This window comes from Choloepus didactylus, chromosome 11 (assembly GCF_015220235.1).
Source record: "Choloepus didactylus isolate mChoDid1 chromosome 11, mChoDid1.pri, whole genome shotgun sequence".
Taxonomy (NCBI): Eukaryota; Metazoa; Chordata; class Mammalia; order Pilosa; family Megalonychidae; genus Choloepus; species Choloepus didactylus.
In genome coordinates this window covers 30,879,255-30,890,153 of record NC_051317.1, presented here as the reverse complement: position 1 = coordinate 30,890,153, position 10,899 = coordinate 30,879,255, and the positions used below count along the sequence as shown (strand labels likewise).

General features: G+C 44.9%; 1 pseudogene; it reads left to right on the top strand.

The window, feature by feature from the left end:
* The first annotated feature begins 232 nt into the window (after positions 1–232).
* On the top strand, positions 233–8,045 carry LOC119505979 (annotated as a pseudogene).
* The last annotated feature ends 2,854 nt before the right edge of the window (positions 8,046–10,899 follow it).

Below are 10,899 nucleotides of genomic sequence, written 5' to 3'. Positions count from 1 at the left end.
CTCAGTCTAAGGGGACAAAACCAGACAGAGTGGCAGCTCCACTGGAAGAGCTCTTGCAGCTGGCACTAGAGCTGCAGGGACTGGGGTTGGGGGCAGAGATTTCGAAGGTTGGGGATATCAGGACCCAAGGGGATCCCCACCCAGAGAAGAGAAGAGAATCCGTCCCAGGTATTTGGCCTGAGCAACTAAGATCTTAATTTCCCGAGACAGAGGACACAGTGGAGCCGGAAGGATGCGGTTTTGGGAATGTGAGGCTGTCTTGGACATCCCGAGGGAGATCTCCAGGCGGCAGTTGGACACGCACGTCTTGCACTTGTAAGCAGTGCACTGGGGAGTGCCCGCTTCGCCGCTGGCACCAAATGGTGCAGCCCGGAGTGAGCTCAGCAGGGCCGGCCGGGGCCGTGGAGACAGGAGGGGCAGGAGGCCGTGCTGGGGGAGGATTTGTCTTTGTGAATTAGCCGTGTGGCATCTTAAACCCGTTTAAATTTCTGGGCAGATTTGAGGGGTGTGTTGTAATTTTTCAAGGCCCTATTCTACACGGTGGAAACTGGCTCAAGGCCATCAGGACCTAAGAATAGCAATGTGACTGCGATGGATTCTGTTCTCATGACAGCAAGGCCCTGGGTCTCCCCAGGCGGCCAGGAAAGCGCAGGCCCCACTGGAGACAGACGGAGCAGGGAGACGATCGGAGGCTTTCCAGGGGATTCCCTGCTGCCAGGAGGGTGGGTGTGTCTTGACGCTGCTGGAGAGGAAAAGGTCTCTCCCAGGAGTTTCGCCTACCCTCTGGATTTAGCATCGCCAGGGGCGGCCAGGGCAGACACGGTGGTGGGGGAGACGCAGGGACCCACAGTCCCGTTCTGAACAATGGGGGGGGGGGCGGTACCCATGGAAAGGCGTGTGGGATCCCGTGAATTCATTTCTACTGTGTCCAGTCGTGTGGACATGCTTCTGCACAGCCCTAACTGGTCACTGGATGTGACAAAGTGGGCTTCATGGGGCAGATGTACTCTCAGACCACAGAGCTGCCCCTCAATGAATTTTTGCAAGGCATGATAAGCTCTGTTTGGGATAAAAATATGGTTTATTAGGGGGAAACAGACATTTCCTTCCTTGTTTCTCACCATCCCTCCCTCCCTTTCTTCCTTCCCCCTCCTTTCCTCTCCTTTCCTCTCCTTTCCTTTCCTTCCTTTCCTTTCTTCCCTCACCCCTCCTTCCTTCCCCCTCCCCTCCTCTCCTTTCTTCCTCCTTCCCTCCATCCCTCCTTCCCTCCCTCCCTCCTGTCTGCAGATGTTCCCTGAGAGCCTGCCATGCGTAAGCACTGCTCCAAGTGCAGGCATCAGAGGAATGCAGAGCTGGCCAGTGTCCACCTGCAGAGTCAACGCGGCTGACAGTGGGGTGGCCTGTCATCCGAGCAGGGATGGGCACAGGTTGATATTAAGACACCAGAGGTAACCAGCACCAAGGACTCCTCCAGAGCGGCAGAGACTTGTTCGGTCATCGTAAACCAAAAGTGACTCTCCCTCACCAAAGGCACGAGCTCCCCCACAGTGCCATCCCCAGCCCACTGGAGGGGCTCGTGCCGAGCAGAGGGATGGCCGCGGGCTCAGAATGGGGAGCCACTCCCAGGAGGCAGGTAGCCAGACAAGTATTTTCCAGAGCATCGAAAAGGACATAACACCTTGAATCCCCATCACAACCGTCTTCACAGCAGCTAGAGCTGCAGGAGCCCTTTGATGAAGACCCCAGCCCGAAAGTGCAGCTTCAGCAACTGCTAATAACAGCCAGGGGCCTTCTGTGATTGGTCCAGTGGTGAACTGTGAGGACCGGGGACCCAAGGGGCCCCCTGAACAACCAGCCAACCAGAGCGAGGATGCAGAGGGCGTTGGAGGGGCCTGGGCAGGCACCCTCCTCTTAGCCACTCGGGCTGAAGATGTCACCAGTTTGCTGGAGGGGAAAGTCAGCAAGGTAACAGCCCAAACACAATAGGTATTTATGTAGATTACTATACTTAAGCGAGTTGTGTAATAAATTACATATTGTTTTCACTCTCAATTAAACCCCTTATCATACTATAAAGCCCCAAGTTAAAAATGACAACACGCTTTCGGGTGGCGTGCTGGGTGAGTGATTCTAAACTTTAGGGCTTGGAGCTCCTGGGAGCAATGACTATTTTTATGGAATTCAATTTCAGGGCCCACCAAGACATATTGACATTTTAAAAATCTATCAAATGAACAGGAAACACTTTCACCAGCAGACAAAATGGGTGAGTTGTATAAATTCAATATTAAATGACAATCACAAGCACCCAGGTCCATGAAGGGGGAAACCCTCCACATAAATATCCTAAACTGTCTTTGGGTTTTCCCATGAATACTTAATTACTTTTGCTCACTCCTTCTGCTGTTTGCTAGCACTCACTACCTAGCAGCAAAGAAATGATAACAGGTACTAAACGTTTAGGAAAAAAATTGTAGGGGAGAACAGGTTACTCACTGCTGTCATCCCTTCATTTATTTCCTTGAACTTGTGGAGTTTAATTTTAGCTGTGAAATGCCTCAGTACTGCTAATAAAGCAATTAATTCCATGGGAGCACTTTGAGGACCTCAACTCTTGATCTGGACGCTGGTTGGCAACTGTGTTCACGATTTGGCATTCAGAGGACACATGTCCCTACAGAAGGGGCTTGAAGAAGCCTGTGACTGCCCAGGGGTTCTCCAGGTAACACCTGCCTCTCCTGTACAGGCACTGGTAGGAGAGCAATGCCTTAGGGGTGCTGGAGAGATCCCCCAGGATCACGGGAGGCCAGAGTAGCCTTTCTGGAGAAGGGCCTGAGGATGCCTTCATGGTTTGGAAGAACACACTGGACTCACGTTCTGTGGCCTATGCTCTGTTGTTTAAACATCTTAACCGCAAAGCCTCTTATTAGTTAGGTTTTACTCATTCATGCTGCAGTAACAAATAGCCCCAAACCTCAGTGGTTTATAGCAACACAGGGTACCCAGCAGCACCCACTCTTCTCCCTGACTCTATCCACGTGTCTTTTCTATGCACGGTCCCGGAGGGAACAGCAGCTCCATCTCAGCCACATGGCCAGGGAAAAGAGCCATGGCGGAAATGGACTGGCCCCTACCATTCTGCTCTGTGGGGAGGTCACGTCAAGTCGCGTCCCATTGGCTGAAGCAAGTCACATGGCCAGCCCTTTGCCAGGAGATGCTGCGAGCCCCCCGGGGAGGACTGAGAATAACGGGGGTACCCGGAGGATCCGGCCTCATCTCCCACGGTGCCTTTGGAATGAAGGATGCCCTCTCCACAGCCCCACGCCTGTGACTCTCTGTCCCAATCCACCCACGTAAGATACCCCTGTGGTCCAACATGACAATTCACTTTGCAGCCACTGGTCAAATAAACGGAATGCTCTTTACTGCCTGCTCTTGGCCAATTTTAAAAACAATGCAGAGACGGAAGGAACCAGCTTGCTACAGCCAAGGGGGACACTTTAAGGAATGCAGAGGAGCTGAGAGAGTAGCTGCAGCTTACAGAGACATTTTGAAGACAGCTATTGGAAGCTGATGCAGTCATTTTGGAAATGCCATTTTGAAACGCAACCTGGGAGCAAGCAGACGCCAGCCACATGCCTTCCCAGCTAACAGAGGTTTTCCAGACACCATTGGCCATCCTCCAGTGAAGGAATATGGTACTGTTACTCAGAATACATCAGGCTTCAAAGAGATACAAGTTCTGATTTAAGTATATATGACATTGGGATTCATTCTGACGTCAGCATCTACTTTCAACTGAAACAAACATGGTTCGCATTCGTGATAGCGCTCAGCATCATTGAAATATTGGTCATCCTCATGCTGATCTTCCTCAGGAATTGAATCCGCATCGCCATTACCCTGCTGAAGGAAGGGAGCAAAGCCATTGGATACATCCCCAGCACGTTATTTTATCCAATATTAACTTTCATTTTCCTCTCAATCTGCATTTCCTACTGGGCCATGACAGCAGTTTTCTTGGCTACATCAGGGACACGTGTATACAAAGTTGTAACCCCAGGTGGGAAATGTGTGCATGATAATAAAACCTGTGACCCAGAGGTATTTAATACAAGTGAAATTCCCAAAGCTTGCCCTGGGTCTATGTGTAACTTTGCTTTCTATGGTGGAACGAGCCTGTACCATCAATACATCCCCACCTTCCAGATATACAATCTATTTGTCTTTCTCTGGCTTATAAACTTTGTCATTGCATTGGGTCAGTGTACCCTTGCTGGTGCCTTCGCTGCTTATTACTGGGCCTTGTAAAAACCTGATGACATCCCACCATTTCCACTCTTCACTGCATTTGGACAAGCCATATGATATCACACAGGTTCCCTAGCATTCGGATCTTTAATTCTTGCATTAGTTCATATGTTTAGAGTTGTTCTAGAATATCTGGACCGCCATCTTAAAGATGGCCAGAGCAGCTTGGCTAAATTCCTACAATTCTGCCTGAAATGCTGTTTCTGGTGTTTGGACAAACTGATAAAGTTTTTAAACAGAAATGCCTATATCATGATTGCAATATATGGCAGAAACTTCTGCAAGTCAGCAAGAGATGCTTTTAATATCCTGATGAGAAATGCTATAAAAGAGTGGGAGGGGCAAGATGGCGGCATAGAGAAGAGTGGAAGCTAAGTAGTCCCCCTGGAACAACTACAAAAAACCAGAAACAACTAGTAAATAATCCAGAATAACTGCAGGGGGACAAATGAGACCATCCACTCATCATACACCAACCTGAATTGGAAGGAATGCCCAAGAACACAGCATAAAATCTTTTCCAGGGCTGTGAAGCGGAGAAGGGTGGAGACAGCACAAGCAGAGAGAGAGACCATTGGAATGCTAATGACCTCCACCTGGGGGGTCTATCTTCTCTAGGAGGAAAGGGGTGGGGCCCTTTCCATTCAGAACCAGACCCCAGAGCCTGGGGGAACACGGCCATACCTCCTCACACCAGTCAAGAATTATAGGCTAACAGGCGTCACCTGCTGGGCAGAAAAGCACAGTGACCCCAGGCATCAAAGGGTGGAGCAATTTTCTAAGACACACACACAGGGAAACCAGATACTGAATCTTTCTTCCCTCTGGGACCTGAGCCTGTTCTGGTCTGGGAAAACCTGATTTGGATAACCAAGGAAACCATGCCTAGACAACAGAAAATTACAACCTACACTAAGAAAAACAAAGTTATGGCCCAGTCAAAGGAACAAACGTACCCTTCAACTGAGATACAGGAATTTAAACAACTAATGCTAAATCAAATCAAAAAGTTTAGAGAAGATATTGCAAAAGAGATAGAGGCTGTAAAGGAAACACTGGGCATATATACGGCAGAAATCAAAAGTTCAAAAAAACAACTAGTAGAATCTATGGAAATGAAAGGCGCAACACAAGAGATGAAAGACACAATGGAAACATACAACAGCAGATCTCAAGAGGCAGAAGAAAACACTCAGGAACTGGAGAACAAAACACCTGAAAGCCTACACGCAAAGGAGCAGATGGAGAAAAGAATGAAAAAATATGAGCAACATCTCCGGGAACTCAAGGATGAAACAAAGTACAATAATGTACGTATCATTGGTGTCCCAGAAGGAGAAGAGAAGGGAAAGGGGGCAGAAGCAATAATAGAGGAAATAATTAATGAAAATTTCCCATGTCTTATGAAAGATATAAAATTACAGATCCAAGAAGCGCAGCATACTCCAAACAGAAGAGATATGAATAGGCCTACGCCAAGACACTTAATAATCAGATTATCAAATGTCAAAGACAAAGAGAGAATCCTGAAAGCAGCAAGAGAAAAGCGATCCATCATATACAAAGGAAGCTTAATAAGACTATGTGCGGATCTCTCAGCAGAAACCATGGAGGCAAGAAGGAAGTGGTGTGATATATTTAAGATACTGAAAGAGAAAAACCGCCAACCAAGAATCCTGTATCCAGCAAAGCTGTCCTTCGAATATGAGGGAGATCTCAAAATATTTTCTGACAGACAATGAGAGACTTTGTGAACAAGACACCTGTCCTACAGGAAATACTAAAGGGAGCACTACAGGGTGATAGAAGACAGGAGTGCGTGGTTTGGAACACAATTTTGGGAGTTGGTAGCACAGCAATGTAAGTACACTGAACAAAGGTAACTATGAATACGGTTGAGAGAGGAAGGTGGGGAGCATGTGAGACACCACAAGAAAGGAGGAAAGATAAAGACTGGGACTGTGTAACTTGGTGAAAGCTAGAGTATTCAACAATTGTGATAAAATGTACAAATATGTTGTTTTACGAGGGAGAACAAGCAAATGTCTACCTTGCAAGGTGTTAAAAATGGGGAGGCACTGGGGGAGGGATGCAATCAGCATAAACTAGAGACTGTAACTAATAGAATCATTGTATTATGCTTCCTTTAATGTAACAAAGGTGATATACCAAGGTGAATGCAGATAAGAGAGGGGGATAGGGGAGGCATGTTAGACACTTGACATTGGTGGTATTGTCTGACTCTTTATTCTACTTTGATTTAAGGTTATTTTTCCTTTTGCTGCTTCCTAGCTGTCTTTTTTTTTCCTCTTTCTTTTGCCTCTCTACCTTCTTTGACTCTCCCTCCTACCTTGTGGAAGAAATGTAGATGCTCTTATATAGATAATGGTGAAGGTGGTGAACACATAAATGTATGACCATGCAGAAAACCATCGATTATTTACTTGGGATGGAATGTATGGTGAGTGAACAAAACCATATTTAAAAAAAAATGAGTTGATGACAAAAAAAAACAAAACAAAACAAAAAAACAGTGCAACTGGTGGATGTTCTGAACTCAAGCTTCCTGGAAACACCTAAAAGGCTATTTCAAAACTGCCAGAATTTTGCCTCCTCTTTGTGGCAGCCCCTTTCTTGGCTCTTAGATGGCTATCCATCCGTGAATGCACGCATTGGTCAATGATTCTGCAAACCTAGCTGGCGTTCCTCGCCTGAGGCGGGCGCCGGGTGTGCGGGGGTGACCCACGCAGCTCCGGCTCCCGGGTGCTCCCGGCCCCGTGTGCAGGTGCAAAGGCAAATCCTCCAGAGCCGGTGTGACATATTCTGGGCAAGAAATGTCAGTGTTCCTGACAATGTGTGCAGCAGATAGGTGAGCGGGCTCGGAGACACGGGGATTTTCTTCTTCCTAAGAAGTAGAAGGGTTTCTAAAGAAAAGGAATAGCAGAAAAGATGCATAGTCGGCACAAATGGTCAGTTGCCACGTGCGACTGCATTGTTTGCCGGGGGTGGGGGTGGTTGGGGGGTGTTCCCCGGGCCCCCTCCTCACCGCTGGCCGCCAGGAGGGTCTATTGTCAATGTCCCGCTCTGCCATCCCCGGCCTTCCTCTCCGGGTTTGTTTGTTTGTTTGTTTTTGCCACCACCTTGCTGGTAAGTTTACCCCCAGCCACCCTGAGCCCCGCCTTCCTCGCTTCCAGCCTGCACACCTGGGCACTGCCACCCCGGCCTGAGAAAGCTGCCGTGCGCCCCTCTGGTCCGGCCTGCCTGTCCTCCGGGAAACCCTGTCCTGCTTTCCTGGTCCTTTAGTGCACAGCCAGGTCGTTGTTGGCTCACCCCCACCTGTCCCAGACGAAGCTGCCTCTACCTGGGGACAAGGACAGTGCGGCCGTGTCCACTCCTCTACCTGGGCGCTCAGCCTGGCCCAGAACGGCGTCCGATACAGCCTCCTTGACTGAAGGAAAGAACTGGCGTTCACGCTGCTCCCCAGTGCACCTCGATCTCCAGAGCAGCCTTCCTTCCAACTGCTCCCCGGCCTGCTGAAGCCGGGGATCCCCAGGACTGCGCGCCCCCAGCCCCACAGCCACCCCGGGCTTCCTGTCCCGGCGCCGTGCTCGCCGTGCGCCTTCTCCACGCAGCCTGCCTCGGGGTCTCTGGGCCTCCCCCGGAGCTTCGCAGAGCGGGAGCCTCGCCTCCTTGAACTCGGTCCTTCCCTGGCCCCAGCTCGGGGCCCAAGATGAGCACTTGGTGTGATTTTCATATACCTTCGTGCCTCTTCGCCCTGCGCACGCGTCCTGCACGCAAGGAGCACCCCCAATACCACAGGGGAAGAAACCTTCCTAACAGCCACTGAGTACAAGTCTCATATAGAAAAACAACCCAAATCCCAAAATAAAATGAGACACTATTCACTTCCAAATGCTCCCACGCAGCACAAGAATAGTATCCAAATCTGTAAATCTTTAAGGAGTAACCACTCATCACCAAGAGTGCCAGGCTCCCAGCCAGACACATTCAGGGAGAGCTCAACCTGGAGGACCGGACATACTTTCTTTTATGCATGCTGGAAAACGTGAGCAGTTAGTAAGTAACAATCAAAAGATTAGCACAGCACTATTCAGGAGCACAACACAATTGTACCCATGTCTTGGATCATCTGGGCACTAAAACTTTCAAGGAAAATGTCACTTAAAGTAAATACTTTTTCTTCAGCTCAACCACATCATCTTCCTAAAGTCCTCGTCCACTCCTTCTGAAAGGAAACATGTGCCTTTCAACTGGGAAGCTACATTTTTAGCAGAAACTTAGCAAGAATGATCTCAGCTATTTTTCTCCAGAGAGGCTGGCTTTTTTCAGGACAATACACTCCGCATATTTTACAGGCGGAGATCATTGCAAGTATTTTCCACAAGACACAGAGAGGGCCGTCACTTTCTTTTACCATGCTTCTGTAAGAAGGAGTTTGCACAGTTTAGCATGCCCCAGAAAATATATGCATAAATGCTCTTATTATGTTATTAGTGAATAAAGGCTGGAGTAGAGACAGACAGATGAATCCATTTCAAGCCTAAACAATAAAAGTACAAACCATGGGGGTATTTCTGAAATTTTTTCAGGGGTAAATAAAAAGCTCTGTTCCCAAAGTATCTGATTTGGAAAATGCCTAAAGCAAACAAAACATATTGCTGAGCGATAGGCATCTCCTGAATTCAAATTTTGAAAAGAGCTGTGAACAATTATTGCCAACACTGGCACATTGTCAGTCGTTTGCCAGCTAAACTGTAGAAAAATCCAGACAAGTTCAAATTGGAATTGCTTGGAATCCAATGTCTCCTTATGTCTAAAATGTGACTAAGAAATTCATTGGAGAAAAAAATGAAATTTATGGTCAATATAAAGCTAAATATTGGAAAAAATGTCTTCTAAATTTGTCAGTTTTTTGCAAGAGAATGATTTGAGGGCAAAACCTGTGTGCTGTTTTCAACTGGTAGAACATGAAATATAAAATAATGGTTTAATGGGTTAGTATAATATTTTAAGAACAATGATCAAAGTGGCAGGAAGAATTACTCATAGAACAATTTTTCTGTCTGTGACTCATGCTTAGAATTTCTCCACCCAAGTAAATGCAGATATTAATTTCTACCATTTACATTTAAAACTTAAGTGCAATTTCAAATTTATTTTTGTGTAAAATGTGAGAGAGGAAACCTGATTCATTTTTTCCTAATAGTAATTCACCTCAGCATATTATTTCTCTAATTATTGACATTTAACATAATTGACATATGATATTTGAAGTTTATACAAACACTTGAGTTTGTTTCTAAAGTTTCTATTCTGTTCCATTGATTTGTCAGTCCACTACTCAACTAGAAAATTATTGTTTTAATTATTAAATTTTAAGCTGGTATGTTTGATGCCTGGTTAGACAAGCACTCCTCTCCCAAAACTGAATGTTATTTTACAAAAAAAAAAAAAAAACAAAACATGGATATTCCAGCAAATACATTATGATAAAAGAATAATTACGTCAAGCTTGAAATCAAAACCCCAACAGAGTTCGAAGAATTTAAATGTATCAAATTATGTTACATTTTTAGATTTTATAAATTAACTTTACTAAATTTTATTAAATATATATAATAGTTAACATAATTCTTCTTCTCTAGAATGCTACATTTCTTCATTAGTCAAGAATTTTATGTCTCAATGTAAAATGTCATTACTTTGCATTGATCTGTACATTATTTTTAAGTTTGTTACTAGTGTTTTAAATTTTTGTTTTATTTTGTTTGTTTGAAATTATCTCGCTGCTGTGTTGGAAAAATATTGATTTCTATATATTAGATTATTGACCAACTATCCAATTAGAGTTTGCTATTAATTAGGGTAGTTTTGCAGTTGATTTCCTTGTTTTTTTTAAGGTAGACAATCAAATCATCTGTAAATACAGATAATTATCTCCTACTCTGAAATATGCAGTTTCATATTTTTCACATCTTCTTTGTCTAAAAATTTCACAGAAACAACAGTGGGCATTTTCTCTTATTCTTGATTTTAATGGAAGGACCCATATTTTTCATTGTTAAATATACTTTAGTTGGGTTCCAGGTAGCTTAGATTATTTTAAAAATGGCATTCTATTCCTATATCTAGAAGGTTGTGTTTTTTAAATTTGGAAATACATATTTATTCAAGGATTATAGAACACCTTCCTTTATGGTAAACCACTCTCAGATTCCAGCAATAAGTTGCTTAGGCATGGTAGGTTATTATTTAATAGATTACCAGACGATATACATTAATGTTTCATTTAAAGACTTGCATCTGTAACAATAAGTGAGACTCTCAAACAGTTTAAATAATGGCATTTATACTTTAAATATTTCATGATAGTGATCTGTAAAATTATCTGCAACCTGGCAACTTATTGTGGATAGATTTCTTGAACAGGTTTTTAAATTTCAAGAGCTTTTTTCTGATTTTCCAATTATTATCAAATTCATTTGGATTGTTTGCATCTTTCTAGAAAAACATCCACTTCATCAAAGTTTTAAGTTTTTTATAGCATAAAATTATGTTTCTGTCTAT